General features: G+C 35.5%; 1 long non-coding RNA gene across 3 annotated transcripts in view; it reads left to right on the top strand.

Moving 5' to 3' along the window:
• LOC140848425 (uncharacterized) overlaps nt 1–19,486 on the top strand; it is an 87,303-nt gene that overhangs the window by 10,472 nt on the left and 57,345 nt on the right. The window contains exon 2 of one of the 3 annotated variants that reach the window (XR_012129259.1): nt 12,209–12,365. The exons of the other annotated variants lie outside the window; for them this stretch is intronic. This is a non-coding gene — a long non-coding RNA (uncharacterized lncRNA). The remainder of the gene's footprint in view (nt 1–12,208; nt 12,366–19,486) is intronic. 3 annotated transcript variants of the gene reach the window in all.

Raw genomic sequence — 19,486 nt, 5'->3', positions numbered from 1 at the left:
GTACACTTACAGTATATGTTAAATTTTTATAATATTATAGTTTAAGAAAGAAACTTTTACATATGAAGAGTATATTATTAAAAAGGTGTACATATAGAATTAAGAACGTGGTGGTCATTTTTTCAGTAACTGATTATGTATGTTCCATGAATATGAGATGGAAATAAATCCATATGCATCATGGGACTTGCCTCCTTGATTATTCACTAGTATAAATGTACCTGCGTGCATTTTTAATAGACAACTGAATGCACAGCAGACATACGTAGATCTACAAAAAGAGCTGTATAGTGGCATAGCCACTAGTTTGCATTCAGTAGTATTTCAGCCCTTGTTGAATGTAAATACATAACTATTTACCTAAACTCTATTTGACTCTATTTGCTTGTTAATGAAATCAGAGCATGCAGCATTTTATGAAAGTGTGGTGAATTAATGGCTACGATTACCTCACATCCCTACAGCCTTCTGAGTCTCTACAGAAGAGGAAATTAAGGGAGACAAACTGAACTGTGATGATCCGGGACTCCCTTGATTCTGCCTGTCACCATTTTAAGCCAGCTCAAGGCCTCGGGGGAGTCTGGCTGTTCTAGCCTTCCTCAGCCAGCCAGACGGTAACGGCCCACTGCTTTTATTCATTACCCTGAATGTAATGCAGTAAATTTAACAAGTAACACACTCAGCGGGAATTTATTGGCCTTTTGCAGCATGATTGCAAGGTAGGATATGGATATGGATTCCAATTACTGTTGACACCCAGATAAGAAGAACAAAGGCTGTGTATAATTATTAATCAAAGTTGATATTTTAGGGAAATGAAAATAAATAAATAAATAAATATCTCTCTACCAATTGCAGCAAATGTTCCCAGGTTGAAAGAACTCTCTCTGGTTACACAGTAAGAGCATTCCAATTAAATATAATAGCAATAATAAAATAGCAACATAGAGCCCAGTGATCCTATAAAGCAACAATTTTCACGTAAGAGTAGCTGTGTGGAGTAGCTCTACAGTAAAGAGAAGGCTAACAAATTCCAAATATAGATTCCTGTGTAATATGTAAACGAATGGTCAAATAAACAGTAACCTTTAAATAAGGGCTTAATATTTTAATTAGAAAAAATGCTCCATTTAATATTATTATTCCAGATGGCAACTATTGATCTATTAAAAAGTGGCATGAGGAGTAATTGTACAAAAAACATGGTGCTACACTTTCAAATCTAAAACATTGGAGTTACCTGATCATAATTAAATATTGTTGGTATGTAGATATTTATGACGAACCTCAAAGTCCTTGGGTTGCAATACTAAAATAGAAGAAGGATCTAGAATTATTACTCACTTCAGGAAAGGATTAGTTGTTGCTATTGTTTGTTTTATTTATAAAGACCATAAGAACACAATGAATGTAAAGACATAGGAGAGAGAGAACATGATTTCATTTCACTCAGCTGCATCTGAATAAAAATGTTGAAAATTATAAGACCTATGATAATAAAAGGAACATCACCTTCTCCATAATTAACCCAAATGACCAATGTAAATTATTGAAATAAGAGGCAACATGCATCACTGGTAAAGGCTTGAACCCTCACATGACACAGAAGTATATCTTCACTTTAATAATTACTAGCACTCTGACCTTGAGCCACTAATTTAATCTCTTTTAGCCTGTTTCCTCAAGTGTAAAATAGGAATGATTATCATAGCTACCTGTATGGTTATACTGACAATACCATATTATATACTTCAAAGTTGCTGAGAAACTAGACCGTAAATGTTCTTATCACACCAAAAAAATGATAAATATGGGACATGTTAGGGGTGTTAGCTAAAGTGATAATTATATTGAATATACAAACATATCAAAACAACACATTGTACACCTTAAACTTACACAATGCTCTATGTTAGTTATATCTCAATAAAAAGTAGTCCTGGTAAGTTATTTCATATTGCCCTGGCACAAAGTAAAAACCCAACAAATATTAGCATATTTTATTATTTTAATTTACTCAGCATTAAAAGTCAGAATATCTGGAAACAAATATGGTCATGATCTTTCCTTTACACCTGGATATGTTTCAGTCCAAATTTGAACTCAATTATTTTGATGAAAACAAGGGACATTTTATTCCTCTATTGATTAATTTGGACTTGAGAGTCATGAACTTATGGTAAAGTCTTGTGATGCAACTGTGCCAAGTGAAAGTGCATTTCTGATACCCAGCAAGCTAAGGTGTAACAGTGGTCTAATGATCCCTGCCTTTGAGGTATGTGGTAACTTTGAGGCATATGGTAAAACTGGAGAAAACAAAGAAACATACATGTTTATATCCATGAAACTCAGCACATGACCGGGGACCATCCAAATATGGAGATTTTTTTTATTGGAGATCTGTAGATGGACCCTTACATTCAGTCATCAGTGCAATTCCACGGGATAGGTTTTATTACCATCCTCATTACTTAGCAAAAAGAAAGGAATGATGAAAACATGTTAAATGGTCTTTTCAAGACCACAGAGTTAGCAGCAAAGAGCCTCACTCATCTTAGGTCAAAGTGACCGTAAGTCAGTGTTCTTTCTACTACAGTAATCTCCCTTGATAAGTGAAGATAAAAGTGAATCATTGGCAGTGTGTGTGTGTGTGTGTGTGTGTGTGTGTGTGTGTGTGTGTGTGTGTGAGAAAGGCATGTGCTTTTAATTATAATGGTACACAGTTTGAGTTTTAACCAGAGAATGGATAAATGAAGATCATCTATGCTGTGCCATACATAGTTTATCTGGCTTTCCCAAGGCCATCATGAAGCTGACCCATTTCAAACCTTAAATGATTGGAATAGTGAGATAGGCAAAGTATAAAGAAGTACTTCCATCTCAGGGTCACCTAATGATGCTTTGGAGGATCGGTCTTCAGAAGGCCTATAAGCCAAAGGAAATAATCAAGTAACATGAATCTAAGCATAACAATGAAATGATTACTTAAACTGAACAATTAAACCAAAACTACCTAAGAGTATTACATATATACATATATACATGTCTTAATATTTTTACCATTGAATTCTGTCACTACTCCAGACCAGTTTTAATTCCATAATACATAGGATCTACATGTAAAAACCATTTACATAACTTACAGTAGAGACCTTATCCTCTGATACATGACTACACGATTTTTTGAAAGTTAAGGGAGAAATTAAATCAAATAATACTTTAAGTAAATCATGAGTAAATGCTTACATTGAAGGACATTCATTCATTTATTCATTCACTTATTCACTCAACAATGATATTTGAATTGCCTCCTCTTGGCCAGTTCTGTGCTAGCCCTGAGGATACAGCACTGAATCAGACAAGGTCACTGCCTCTACAGCTGTGGAGAAAGATATGAAATATTCTTATAATTTCTTTAATAAATAATAGAAATAATTATATAATCATATAATTTTAATGAGAGTGTTGACTGCAATGGAAACCATAAGGATTTATATCTGCTTGGTGTCACAGGGTCAAAAGGGTCTCACTAGGAAATAACTTCACATGTGCTCACTCACTCAGTCCTCACACCACTGCAGTGAAATCAGTACTGCTACAGTCACCCAAGCAACTGAGGGAAAAAGGCACTAAATATCCTAAATCATACAGCTGGTAAGTGGTAGATCCAAGATACAAAAGGGGCCATTTGGTTTTAGATTTTGCTTCTAACCACTGTGCTGTAGAAGTTTATGTGCCTTTGTAAGGGAATAATGAGAACACGCTCCAGAGAGAAAGAAAGGCATATGGAAAGAACCCAAGGTGGAGTCCTCTGTGCTCTAACTAGAGTAGCACTGTCCAACAGAAATGAGAACCAATTTCAAATTTTCTAGTAGCCATGGAACAAAAGGTAAAAAGAAGCAGGTGGGTTCACTGGAAAATGATTTGGCAGTTTCTTACAAAACTAAACATGCAAATACCACATGATTCAGCAATTGGATACAGGCATTTACCCCAGTAAATGAAAATCTCTACAGGAGTGTGGTACATCTATACAGTGGAATGCTCTTCAACAATAAAGGGGAATGAACTAATGACATCTGCAACAACTTTGATCAATATTCAGAGAATTATGCTAAGGGATAAAGCCAGTTCAAAGTATACACCCTGTATGATTCCATTTACATAACATTCTTGACATGACAAAATTATATAAATGGAGGACAGTCTAGTGGTTGCTAGAAGATAGGCTTGGGAAGGTATGGAAACCAGGAATGGGGAGGATGTTGTAAAAGCACCACACAGGAAACCTTGTGTTGAAGAAACTGTTCTCAATCTTGACATGGTGGAAACATGTACCTACATATGCTATAAAACTGCATAAAGCTAAACACACAGGAGTACAATTAAAACACAGGAAATCTGAATAAGATTGAATTACTGTCAATACCCATTACATATATTGTGATGATAGAACTGCAAAATATTACCAATGGACAAAACTGGATAAGGGAAACATAAGATTTCTTTGAATTATTTCTTATATCTGCAGGGAAATCTAGAATTATCTCAGAATAAAAATATTAATTAAAAGAAAGGAAACATTTAACTTATTTTATTGTACTGAATCCAATGTATCAAAAATATTTTCAACATATTAAATAAAAAATTATTGAGGTATTTTCTTTTTCTTTTTTTTCATATTATCCCTTTGCACTACCCAAATTCCAAGTTGCTAGTGTTACCATACTGGGCAGTAGGGAATAGAAACAAGAAGTAAAGACAGAAGTTTAACAGATAGGCCTGGGTCAGGCTATAGACAAAGCACTCATAATAAAATCCAGAGTCTGTAGTGCCATGCAGAGCCTGACTTTATAGTAATCTCCCCTTCCTTTCTCCCTCTCTCTTCTCAGCCACATTGGAGTCCTTGCTGTTCCTGGAAAATGTCAAGTATGCTCCAACCTCCAGAATCTTGCTCATGGACCTTTGAGCTGTTTTCTCTGCCTGGAACCCTCACCTTGGGATTTCTCTCTGACTCGCTCCCACACTAAGAATTGTCTCTGCTCAAATATCTGTCACAAGGTCTTTCCTGACCTACTGAATTTCACTATTCTCCAACACTCTCTATCACCCATTATATTGCTTTAATTTTCTTGACAATATTTCCTTCTAAATATTTACTTATTTGTTTATTGTCAGTTTCCCACAGAGCCTGGACTAGTGCCTGACACACAAAACACATCTAGTAAATATTTGTTGAATGAATTGTTTGATGAACAAATTAATGATATTTAACTCCTTTCACTGTTCGCAAATTAACTGCCTGCCTCAAATAAAATCTACATTTTCCTTGAATTCAAAACTGACGTAATATATTTCAGAAATCGGGTAAAGTTTCCTGAGTTTTTAAAATACAAAGCACAGAAGCAATCTCTTTATATCCCACTAAGATAAATGAGGTATTTTTAATACAAAAATTAAGTTTTTGGCTAAAAGGTGGTTTTCTTTAACATTGTCACTTCTTTTGGAAAACTTATTTCTGATATAAGATCACCTTATTTATATTTAGTTTCTATATTCATGATAATTTTATGTACCTCTTGTTGTGAAACTCACTTTTCTACCAAGTAAATTCATTTAGAAATTTTGAAAAATGTCATTCATTATTCCTTAAAGTGCTACTAAACCCCTCCTTAGTACCTTGGATCTATCTTCCATGACATGTCACCTTCTTATAAAAGCATTTACCAATATCCCCAATCAGAATTTCTTTCTCTTTTGCACTTTTGTTATCACACCAGATATGTACCTTAATTCAACACCCATTCCAGTCTACCAATATCAAAGTTATTTATGAAAATGTTCTCACTCCAGGAAAGCAGAAACTATCCTTTTCTCTCTGTCACTAGCATAATACTTTACACTTCAGTTGGACTTAGATAAATATTTGATGAATTGAATGAATTCGGTTTTATTTTAATAATGTATGCATATATCTAGTCTAGAAGACTTGGTAGGCAAACATTGTATGAGATAGCTCTCAAACACAAATTCATACCATTCAGTATTTTTTCCAGTAAAGAACTAATATTTATTAAGCTCTTATGATACATTAAAGATTTTGCATGTGATCTCACGTAGTCCTGTTAATATGTGAAGTGCTATGATTAATTGTGCATCTATGAGGAAATGGAGGCTCGGAAGAATATGTTACATTTACAAGGTCTAATGGCTGTTAAATGTCAAGATTTTACCTGTCTGCCTGATCCCCAAGTCTAAAGTATTATTTCACACTTTATAGAAGGGATCAAATACTTCAATAGAGAGATAGCTTCTGGAGACAAGTGATGTGAGTTAATGCGTTTTGTTACCAACATTACCTAAAGTTTCTGGGGCTCCAAAGAGGGCATTGATAAACTATGAATTGTCTAGAGAAATGGAACCAAGATTTGCTGAGTATCTAAAACTATAGTTCATGTAAGATTAAGAAATTGGAGTGTTTGATATAAGAAAATAGGAAATGATACTGCATGGTAAGGAATTTGGCCTCACCTAAGGAGAGGTCTGGCTTTGTGTTTGACTCCTGGGAGGTAACAATAAGCCCTTGGATTTCCCAAATTTTAGGACTGCCTGTCATTCATGGTGGACCCTTTGGACAGCCTGGTAAATTAATCAGTCCTGCCTCTGTAATAAAGCCCCCAGTTAAAACTCTGGATGCTGAAGCTCAGTGAGCTTTCCCTGTTAGCAATACTTCATGTGCACCATCACAGATTAATATTAGAACTCATTCTGAGGACAATGGAAGCTCCACATTTAAAGCTCTCCAAGACTAGGCACTAGGTCTCTTTGGCTGATTACAGGCTGATCCTGTAATAACTGAAACTGTGAGTATAGTAGGTTTCAGTTAGTTCTGTGAGTCTTTCTAGTGAATTATCAAACTTGAGGGTGGACTTCAGAAACCCTGAACTTGCAGTTGATGCCTTCAGTAAGGGTGGTCGTGTGTGGACTTTTTCTTTTACACTTTGTAGTTGGACCTTAACCCCTTGTAATTGGGCTCAAAAATTTTGGGCAGATGAAAGACTGCACCCTTTACTTTGTGTAGATGTATAATAATTATACAAAAACTTTAGACATCTTTGAAGATGTATTATAGAATATTAAAAATTTGTAGGGGAAAGAAAGGGGCATGAAAACCGATCTCAAATATTCAAAGTATTTCCATATTTGGTATTGTTCCAGAGACAAAATTTAGCTCAATATAACAAAGAACTTTCTAGAAACTAGTTACCCAAAAATATCATGAAAGTAGTAAGCTCCCCACCTTTGAAAATGTTAACTCCTAGTGTAGAATGCTATAAGCCAGATGTATTGTTAAGGGATTCCAGCCTCAGAAGAGAGGGTAGGTGATTTTTAAGATTTCTTCAAACTCTAAGATTCTACTTTGTTATGCTCTCCATCTCTTAAAAATAGCAACTAATAAAGCCAATCTTGCACGCTTAATAGGGCAAGATCTTCAATTTGGCTCTTGCAAATATCCGTTACTTTTTTCCCCTCAAAAATACCAGGGGCCAAGAAAAGGAGTACACTAGGAAAGAACATTTAAATTTATGTAGTGCTGGCTCAAATCTTCCAATATGAGTTTTTGTCATTATCAGGGTAAATTAGGGAATACTTACTTTCAAATGTGAGTAGAAAGTTTACCTTCTCTGAAAAACTCTATCACTAACATAGAATTTTAATGATGTGCCATGAGAATTAGTATTCTGTTACAAATCAAATTACAGTAAAATCTTTTCAAATGAATCATAAATGGATATAAACAAAATATAAAATTGTCACAAGAACACAAACTACACACTTAATGACATTTTAATTTAATGCCAAATATATATACTTGAATTTCATGTGACATTACAATGTATCACTAAATGTTGTCACATCAATAGCTCACAAAATATGAGGCTTCCTGAGTAATTGCCATTTCTTTGTATTCAACTGAATTTTAGGTTCTTGAGTAATTCTCAGAGTACAGGTTTTATGGAATCAATAAAAACTAACCTCTTCCTTGGTATAAGCAGCTCCTCACACATTTCTGCTAATATTCTAATTAGCACAAAGCGTAATCAGAGCAAGCAAAACAAAAGCACCTTACTTAAGAGAGTTAAATTCATGGCCTGAGATGTTACGAAATATGAAATAAAATAATAAGAATCCCACCATATGAGAAATAAGATAATTTCTGGCTCAGTCTTGCCAGAGTATCTAATTGCTATTACTCCGTAGAGATTATAAATTTGGGGTTGCTTTGGGTTACCCTTATCTGTTTTCACAATAACCTCAGCATTTTGCTCTAAAGGTTCAACCTGTCAAGATTCCTGTCTGTGACAAGTAAGATATTATATGGAACACTAAGTTTAAAATTACATATTAGATTAAGGAGCTTGATTAAAACAGAAAATTCCTTTAGAAATTGGTAACAATGGTATGTTATAACAAAGCAATATATCTATAATCTTATTTTGGGGGGCAAAGCAATAGGAAGAAAAGAAGTGTAAGAAATGGGTCATAGACTTCTACATTCCAATTTGTAGATTTATGTAACTTCCTAGAAAAATCCCTCCAATTACTGATAAGGAACTAAAATAAATTCAGGAACCTTAGAACTTTAAGAGAACTCAGTAAGATAATACAGTTCTTAGAGTCTAACTAAGTCTCCAACAGTTTGAACATAGAATACGGGTCTAATTTTAGTGATATAATTGAATAAAATGAGCATTTTATACAGTTTTCTATGCATGCAACAAGTGGAAAACTAACTATAATTCATCGTTGATAAATAAATAATGGACAGCTATATGCTCTTCATTCTGGCAAAGAATATGAAATTAGGGTTTTGTCATTATGAGATAAGTATAAAATCCCCTAATTTTCCAGGTTTTTTTCATAAGAGTAATAAAAAAGACAACCACTGAGATGGCTATTTAAAAAGCCTTAGATTTCTGAAAGTCCATAAACAATCACATACTTTTAATTTGTTTTTCCATTGCCAAGAATGCACATACATCTATTTTGAAAAAGTAATTGACATTTCATACCATGTTTTCATATTTTTATCTCAACTCTGCATTCCAGGATAATGACAGGGATGCACCATCTTCCTGCAGAAGTTTGGAATGGGTCACATGCTGCACCACAGTATTCAAATTTGATGCTTTGAATTGCCTGTAGTAATCTAGTCCTTTTGGTCTTCTCTAAAGAACTTATAAAGTTAAGGATCACCACAAATTCTAGTTGTAATACAATATTCCTCATTCTTTTCTGAGAGTGACCCAGAATTATCTTCGATTGAAGAAGATCTACATATGTACCTTGTATATAGTTCAAGACTACTTCCTCTGGAATTTCTCCATAATTTAATTCAATTTCAGACATATGAGTAGAATAATCCATAGTCTGATATTCGCCAGGGTGATGGTATTGAAGATTAAGGCACTCTTTATGAAATATGAAATATCAACATATTAAATTCTAACATATGAGCTTGAAATATTTGGTTCCTAGATGACGCAATCACAATATATATTTATAAAAAAACAAACGTCTTCCTACTAGGCTTTCTATGTGCTTCCTGTGGGATACATACAATACCATTTATGAATCAATCTTGCTAAAACAATAAAAGAGAAACCCTGAATTAAACTTCAGTCTAGCTCTCAGTTTATAGGAAATACCAGTAGAGAAGACCAGTAGAGTAGTGCTAATGGCACTACAGGGATGCAATCAACAACATCCAGAAAGAGAAAGACACTAAAGGACACCTGACTCAGTTTCATCAGGAAATAAATGACAATGAACTAAAAAACAGAAACCTATAGATTGAAAGGGACTTTAGAAATATGTCAGCCAAATGCCATGCTTGGCCCATGTTTGAATTCTCATTCAAACAAATTAACTGTAAAAAAAAGAAAAAGAAAAGAAAAATCAGACAATCAGGAAAAAATTTACACTTTTGGAATATTTGATGCTATTTGGGAGGTACTGTAAATATCTGTAGGTGTAATAATACTATTGTGGCTTAGAAAACAATGCTCTCCTTTTAGAGATACATCTGAAATATTTATAGATGCATGCATATTATATAATGAAGGCTTGCTTCAAAAGAATCTAGGAAGTTAGGGATGAGTGACCAAACTGGCCATAAATTGATAAAAGCTGAGAAGTTGACTACTTAAGTATATATACCTGGAGGAAATGAAATCACTATCTCAAGGACAGATCTGCACTGCCATGTTCACTGCAGCACTATTCACAATAGTCAAGGTATGCAAGCAACCCAAGCACCCTTCAGTAGATGAATGGGTAAAGAAAATGTGATACACACACACATGCATACACACACACACACACACACACACACACACACACACACACAGGAGTATTACTCAGCCATAAAAAAGAAGGAAATCCTGTCATTGATAACAACATGGATGAACCTGGAGGGCATTATGCTAAGAGAAATAAGTCAGCACAGAAAAAAGTCAAATACTCTATGATCTCCCTCTACGTTGAATGTGAAAAAAACAGACTCATAGATTGTAGGTTGGTGGCTGCCAGGGTCTGGGGAGTGGGGTCAATGAGTGATTGTGGTCAAAGGATACAAACTGACAGTTGTCAGATAAGTAAGTTCTGGGATCTAATATACAGCATGGTGACTGTACTTAACAATACTGTACCATATACTTAAAAGTTGTTAAGATCTTCAGTGTTCTCATTACCAAAAAAAAAAAAGTAGCTATGCAACTATGTAATGTGATAGATATGTTAGCTAAGCTTATTGTGGTAGTCATTTCCCAATATATTATACAATGTTACATGTCAAATTTATCTCATATTGCTGGAGAAAAAGTGTCAATTCTTCCTCCCTTCCTCCCACCAAAAATGATGAATAATTTGAACCTCTAAGTGTGATGAACTTGTGATGAAATTATGCTAACTTGCATGTATTTGGAATTTTCCATAAATAGAAGTTTTTTAAAAGAAAACTGATTATTTAAAATACATTTTCATTAATACTAGTATGAACAGAAAACAGAAAGAAAATATAGCAAAAAATATATATGGAAGAATTCATGGAAACAGAAATTTCCATTCATTGGATAATATTTGGGCACTGGGGGGAATTCTGATCAGGGTTTGCACTGAGGTATCCTACTTTAAAAATGAATCTTCTAGAACAGAAGGCCCTCAAGAAATAGAGCAGGATAACCACTACAAAATCAATATGTTTGAATTATGTGCTAATAGACACATGGAGAAAAAAATTAAGATTACCTAGACAGCTAAAAGGAAGCATTCCTTCTAAGTTTATTTCACAGACGAAACACTGTCGTCCCTTTTATAGAGGTAGAGAAAACATTAAAGATTGAAGACAATGAGAAGAGGAGACTAAAGGGGTAAATAATTCAAAATGCTCTTTCATAGTATCCAATACACTGTATATTAGTCTTTTCTCCTAAATACTGAGTATTTAGACTTAAGCTGTGTCTCAATCTCTTTAAGGGTCCACTTATTTTTCACTAATTTCTTTCAGACTTATGTCCGCTTTGGTGTTCTGGTTACTCAAACCATTGTTGATCTTTTAAATGTTATTTCACTAGTTCTGACCACCTAGGACCAAACTATATTGTTCATGGCCAAGTAAGACGTGCACGTTTACTAATTCAACCTGAGTGTTTGCCTCAAAACTTGAGTGAAACCTTCATCCTTCTGTTGGCCCATCCCTGGTCTTGAACTTGTTGGAGTGTATTTCTTTGGATAATAGTCAAACTGAACCTAGTATTCAATAAAAAATTGAACTATGCTCCTAAAATGCATTCGGTTTAATGCTTTAGGAAAAAGCACAGCTTGACCCTTGTGAAGTGTTATCAAGAGCCTCAGTCGAGCAGGGACTTCTTTTATTCTGCTTGGAGTATTTTGCTGCTATCTTGACCTTGAGCTGGGCAGTCACAAAGAGCTACATAAAGTTCATTTATCAATGTTAAGAGGCCTTACTAACATAAAGACATTAAAACTGGATTGAGTCTGTAGCTAAACATTTAATTTTAATGCTTTATTAAACTAGGAAGATAATAGCTACTATTTCCTGAATATGCATCTTATCCAAACACGGAGTTAAGGGCTTTACATACATTATATTTATGTACTTTTTCATTACTTATTGACATTCCAGGAGATCATCCAACCAGTTGCTCCCATCAAGCCTACCACTCACTTTGCAATTGCAGTAAGCAAAGTTATTGCAGCTTTTAATACATATCCTGCTGTGGGCTGGAGTCAGCTCAGACTGATTCAAGAGACTATTATGTGTATCTGTTGCCAACTCCATGGTAAGTGACATCATATTGGTAGCTTAAAATGGCCACCATGGGAGAATATACACTACAGAAATTAGTAAACTTCTTGTCCCCAGCCCCAGAGAGCAAGTTGTTACATGTTTACCAATACACCACTGTATGTATCCCTCTTTCATTTTCCAAGAAGAAAATTTGTCATTGGAAAAATCTAAGGCATCCCAGGTATTGCTACTGAATTAACAGTTCAAAGTCAGGGACTATGTTTGAACAAATTAAGGGGAGCAAGGAAAGAAGTTGGCCTCAATATGTTCCACATGCTAGCCATTCCAGTCAATTGGTTTCATTTCTTAAAGAACCAGGTCAAAGAGTCAGGGTTCTTCCCACGTTCTTGCAGTAACTTGCTGGGAACACTCTCTACACCAGAGTCTGCACACTATGGCCCATGTGTTTAATGTGACTAATTCCCCATTTTTCTAAGTAACATTTTATTGGAACACTGTCACACCCATTTATTCACATGTTGTCTGTGGCTGCTTTACCACCTCCACAGAAGTGCTGAGTGGCTGTGACACAGACTGTGTGGCCCACTAAGCCAAAAATGTTTACTATCTGAGCCTTTACAGAAAAAGCCTTCCATGAGTGACCGAGGCTGTGATGTGTTTGGTATATGAATGATGCTTAATTTAGGGTTTGATTCAGGCAAGGATGAGATAGAAATAAATTCAATTCCCTTGTTTTATCTCAATCCGATGAAGAGTCACAAAAATATAAGCTTTGTCCCTAAATTTCACTGTATCTACTCATGCAATTTCATCAAGTAGGGTAAGATTTCATTTATTACGTCAGGAACATTCCTTACTGGTCTCACATTGATTAGGATACCCAGCCCCTCTACCTGGATCTCTTTATTCATCATTCATTCATTTACTCATTCAACAAATATTCATTAAAATCTACTGGGGTCCAGCCCTCTAGGTTCAAGGCACAGGAGTTATATATACTCTTGAATAATCGAAGCTCCTGCCCATACAGAGTTTATATTTTAGTGGCAAAGGCATGTACTTGCTTGTCTAATTTCATATCAAGAAGAGATAAGCACTATGGAGAAAACTTAAAACAGAAAAGGGCTTGGACAATGAATGAGGAGCTTTTTAAGATGTTTAGAGAAGGCATCTACAAGGAAATGACATTTGAGCAGAGAGACCAGAATAAAGCAGAGTGAGACAAGCATTCTGGCAGAGGGAACAGCGAAGGCTAAGGCTCTCCAGCGAGTGTGTACTCAGCTGTAGACGGAAGGCAAGGTGAAGAAGGAAAAGACAGGAATGATAATGTCAGCAAGGTAGGCAGGGGCAAGGTCCTATAGGGCCTTGTGAGCACAGTAAAGATTTTATGTGTTATTCTAAGTACATAAAAAATCACTAGGGAGTTGTGAGGAGGGTGCTGACTTCAAGTGATTTGCATTTTAGGTTAACTGCCCATCTCCTGTGCCAGGAGACTCTAGTGCGTAATAAGAGGGAAGAAGACCAGTTACTAGGTTATTGCAATAATGCAAGCTAGACATGACCTACATGTGTAGGGCTTAGGGGTTACTGGGAACCAGGAGAAGACAGTTAAAAGGATTTTGGATTGAAAATGCTATAGACTTTCTAGGTCTTCTTTATACCCAAGTGCTAATTTAATTCTCAGTACAGAAAAGAGAGTGGTGAAGAATTAATACATTCATTCAACAAACACTCATTAATCACGAATGAGAATAACAGGTGCTATATACTTGAGATTAGGGGTGAAAAGAGGCTCCGTTTGGTGGAAAATAACTGGCAATAACTGGGTTCCTCACACATCAGCACTTCCTCTGATGTCACACAAACTCCCCCCACCCTGACCTCAACACTCTTCATTAAATTCTCTGTATTCATGGGACACCTCCAGGCCCATGGCTGCTTTGACTTGAGACATCTGAGACTTCTGCTCTGCAAGATGCTCTTCTCACATAGAATTTGAGGATGGAAGAACTGGATTAAAAGAGAAAATAGTCTATGTGGTACACATGTACACACACACAGACACATCCTAGTTCCAAAGTATGACTGTTGAATCTTTTTTTTCCTTTTACAAATTTTACGTATCTCTACTGATAGTTATGTGATTCTCCAGCCAAACATGCTATGGAATTTCTTGAATCTGTGTTTTAATTACAGTGGTCTCAACTCTCCCCTGTTCCTTTCTTATACTTTCATGGTAAGGTTTTAGGTGAAATACACTAAGATTTTCAAACAGATTTCCTGGAAGGCCTTTCTTACTGCTGGAAATGGACAGACATACCCTCACATATTAACCTTACAGCTGTCTGTATTGTCATGGGTATTGTGAATTCAGTATCTATTCCAAAAGTTATGTTTTTTTTCTTTGTCTTAAACAAAGGGCAGGTCTTAGATGGTTTCCCAACCACCAAGATTCAAGCCCTGTGTGAATATTTGGGCATTTTAGTATAGTGGTATTGCTGTTCTCTGTAACTTGGACCTGCCTGTGGAATCCAAAGGAACCCTCAATGTCAGCTAAAATCTGGGATTCTAAGAAGAAGAGGGAACGGCATGAATCAACTGGCAGATAGTTCTTGAAGCTCAGAATAAGTCTACCAAGCTAATAGTCCTAAGAATAAGGTTCTTAAAATTTAAATACTCTGAAATCCAAATTCCAACACAGGGCACTTTGATATAAGTTGAAAATTATTAAAGAAGCAGGGAAATGATAATGACTGTGAAAAGTTTTATGTATGTTATATATAAAATAAACGTGTATATGGAAAATGTTGGATATATTTTTGATTCTGAAATGTCCTAAGTGTATAACCTTGACCATATATTCCTTAGTGTTACAATGAAGATAGAAAATAAAGTGGAGATTTGATAATCCTCGGCAAGGTGTGGGTGAGCTGCAGTGGACTTCCTCCACCTCACAAGCGAGCCTTAGGAGAATGTCTCAGGAGCTCGGGAAGGGTTAAAGTTTTGTCTGTGACACTGAAATTGAGGCCAGCTGTAGGTCATATTCACGTCCCAGTCACAGGAAAATGAACCTGTGAGACAGAACCTAATTATCTGCTAAACCAAAAGCCAGTCTCAGTTCAATAACTTACGACAGAGCTAGCAGCCAGATATAGTGTTACCATGGCAACGCTGGAACAGGCTCCACTGCTGTGGTGAATAAGGAGGAAGGGAAGGAGACTGTAACCCTAAATGTGCTGTAGCCGTTTGATCTCAGACAAGTGGGTCTGTCTAGAAAATCAGGTTGTTCTCTACATGCTTGCCATTGTCTATTCACTTTCATATCGGCTACAATTACTGAAAAGAGAAATGCAATTACAATGTCCTCTGGGCTTAAAAATAATCCTCTAGTAAATGGCTAACTGGGAATTAATTTTAAAGAGAAAAACATAAGCCTCCTCTTTCTCTTCTTCTATGCCATACCCAAATACAGATAAAGCAGGACACAAAGGGTGGGGATTCTTGAATACCTCATCATTGTAATGAATGAATTCTGTGTCTATGATGAAATGCACTGTCACCCTGTTTGCCTCTAATTCCCAAATGCCAAGATAGTTTTGAGGGAAAACTTTTGGGAATTAAGCAATAACATTTGCTTTTCTAAGGGGCAGGAGTAGGATTGAAGAATAGGGGAGAAATAATTTTTCTTTGTGAACTCTGTCTAAACTTTGAAGTGAAATGATTTCCTGGAATATTGAGTTTAGAATAATCAAACATTAGAGGGAGATAAGCTCTGCCAGGTTGGTCATTTTTCTTCTTGCCAGTTCATCTTTATAGTTAGTCCTTTCTGGAACAGCACTGCATTTCTGAATTTAGGAGATGATATGGCTTATGCACATAAAAACTTCAGGAGCCAGTTACCATCACCAAAAATATTTGCAGAAGAGACAAGAGCTTACCATATAGTCATATGCACTTAGAGGAGGAATTCAGAAATACATTCCCTTCTCTCTCCTTTTTAAACCTTTCCCAATGGAGACAAATTATGCTACAGCTTGTCAGTTACAATGAATGGATTTCAACATATTTGACAATTTTGATATGCCATTAATGATGTAATAAGACACAGCTAGCACATAATGTTATCACTTGGACTTGCTATCCAGTTGTAATGCCAAATTTGAATCACATAGATATGTATGTATACAGACAAAGCATTGTTTCTTTATGTATAACTCATAAACACATTGGGTTTGGAATATGGAATAGAAGAAATATGGAGATAAATAATATCCTTTTCATATGCATGAATAACTTTGTGGTAATGCAAATGAGAGAACACAAAATGGAAAGTAGGTTTCTTCTAGCAGAAATATGACTAAGAATGTAGCCTGAAATTTGCCAATATACTGGAGTCACTTATAATGTCAGTGAATTTTCTTTAAGATGTCACATTTTTTAAAAACATTTTACCCTACCCTATTATATTTTCAGCATACAATTATATAAATAGAGAAAGTCCACAATTTCAAATTCTCTTAAAATATTTTGATGCATGAAAAGGTGCTTTAGGATTTTAAGAAGATAAAAGATGGTGGTTGGTGGTGGTGGTGGTGGTGTGGGCGGGAGACAGAAAAGCAACTTCAAAGGGTGAAATGAATTTTCTGATTAATTTCCAGGTAGAAGTAACCTAACCTTGGCTCCTGACCCTAATTTACTTCTTTTTCAAGTAAATGGAAGCCAGAAAGTATACTCCTTTCTAAGACAGATGTTTCTGAGATCTGATTATTAAAAGGGTCTTAGTTGCAAAGATGCCAACAATACGATCCAATACACTGTTTGGATCCTATTACTCCTAAATAAATAAGTTTTCTTTTAATCTTCCCACTTAGATGAATTAATTAGTTACAAAAGAAAATGAAGCAATTTTATCAGAAAAGCATCTGAAAGAGCTATTGATTTAAATGCTTTTACATTTTAGCCTTATCACACATGATTAGCTTGCAGATATGAGCTTAATAGTGATTTCGGTGGATTCTCTGTTCCACCTGAATCCCCAGAAAAGATATTGGAAGCACTAACAAAGAAATAATGCTGCTTTTCTCATAATGTTCTTTTAGACAGTCTTTCTAAACTATTCCATTGGACATTTTCTTTATTATCATCAGTTTCCCTATATTTCTGTGGGTAGGTGTGTTTGTGCTTTTGTTTATTTCTAATTATAATCTTAACATCTGACTATAAATAAGACTTTTGTGAAGCATATACTCCACCTAGTATAAAAGCACAGGTATGATCAATTAATATTAAAGAAATAATAAATTGTAGCTGAAATTAAGTTTACAAATTGAAACTACATTTGCAGATTAAAATAATCTGCTTGCCATAAGGAAGGTACTCAGTGTGTTTGTTGGCTGAGTGAATAAGTAAATGGGCCTCTGCTAAGGACCAGGACAGAAAAAGCAAAGACTAGAAACTTTTAAAAAAGACTAAATCCTATGCTACTCTTAGATAAACTCCATTCCATGAAAAAGGTTCCAATTTTCAAAGGTTCTCAGTTCACTCATTAGAAAGGAAAAGGAAAAGAAAACCCAGTTATCATTTATCACATCTACCTTTTAAAATGCACTAGAATATTCTAGAATATATGACTATTTAGCATATAATAAAGGTGCCATTTCACATCTGTGATTTCCGCTTTCTCCCCATTGCAGCTACCCACTGTTTTCTAGCCTTCACTAAACTCTGCTGAGATATGTCTTTTTGGGTATTGGTCTCTTCATCCTTTGAAAATTCATGAAATTCTTCCCTCAGTAGTATATAATGCTGCCCTTAAAGGGCCCAGCTTGCTGATTATACACCTTCCCTTGGTTCTAGCTGGTGGTCTGGATCCTCTGAAATTCCACAGCGTTAACCATCTGTTGTCAGCTATTTCCTTGATGTGTCTCGAAGAAAAGGAAACTTCTCCAGATCTCTTCCATACCCTGCTGAAGGGTTTTCTTGGAAGAAAGTGATTGGCTGCAGGCTGTAGGGAAAGGGTACTAGTTCAGACTCTCTCTCATTTCCCCCTGCTGTCATTCCCACAAGCATCTACAAAGCTGCCTTCCCCAGGGTTCCAGGTGGGCAGGGGCCTTATGTGTTCACATGCATCTGATAGGAATCTGTTACCCACTTCCTTTCCCCAGCATTTGCAACACTAGGAGAGAAATATGCCATTTTTCTTGTGAACATCCACTTTTTACTCCTTTTTTTTTGTACTCTAGGCTTTTCACTGCCCACAGCTTAGAAAGTTTCACACTGTCCTGTGTGACCGGCAACGGCCTCTCTCATATCCTGCATGCCTCTCTACTTTATGGTTAATTTTCATAAATTCTACTATCCAGGTCTCTATCATCTGATTAATATTTCTGGCCACGCACTCTAGGAATTAAAAATAAAACTATTTCCCTCTCAAGAGTCTAGCTCTTCCAAATCAAAACAGTTTGTCTTGAACTAATTGTACTTACTCTAAGCTTAAAAAATGATCTACTAGGTACTTTAAATTTTCTATTGACTATTTTTTATTGTGTCTGTCCTCCCACTAAAGCAATACATGTTATAGATTAAATGAGTAGAGAAAAATTAAGCAACAAGCATAACTGTGGAAGGAATAACCTTGGATGAAATATTTTAGGCAGCATTCCTGCATACTGTTAGTCACTTGGCTCTGACAATGGTCTTCTAAACATTCCTCTGATCATGCCTTGACATCCCACTTCCATGGACATAAATTTCATTCAGGCCATGATCATCCGTCCCAATTAATATCCCAAGAGATTTATGATCTATAATTATATAAATGTGTATTTATCACCAGAATACTATTTTTATTAGGAAATAAAGGATGGAAGGAAACTCAACTTATACCTATGAATAGACTAGTTAAATAATTATACTATGCTCAAACAATAACATAGGCTAAAATTATGTGGGAAAGTGTTCATTTGATATTCAACAATTAAAAGCAAGTTACAAGTGATTATGAAAATGTTGAGTCTTTGTGTATGTGTAAATGACAGACACAGAGAGAAGGGAGAAGGTATGAGTATATACTATATAATAGGAGCTATTTTTCTGAGTGATAAGATCCATACTTTCTTGCTTTTCTATTTAGAATCTCTAAATTTATAAAAT

The sequence above is a fragment of the Manis javanica genome, chromosome 3 (genome assembly GCF_040802235.1).
Source record: "Manis javanica isolate MJ-LG chromosome 3, MJ_LKY, whole genome shotgun sequence".
Taxonomy (NCBI): domain Eukaryota; kingdom Metazoa; phylum Chordata; class Mammalia; order Pholidota; family Manidae; genus Manis; species Manis javanica.
Note: the sequence above shows the minus strand (reverse complement) of the source record. Positions and strands in the feature narration are given on the sequence as shown.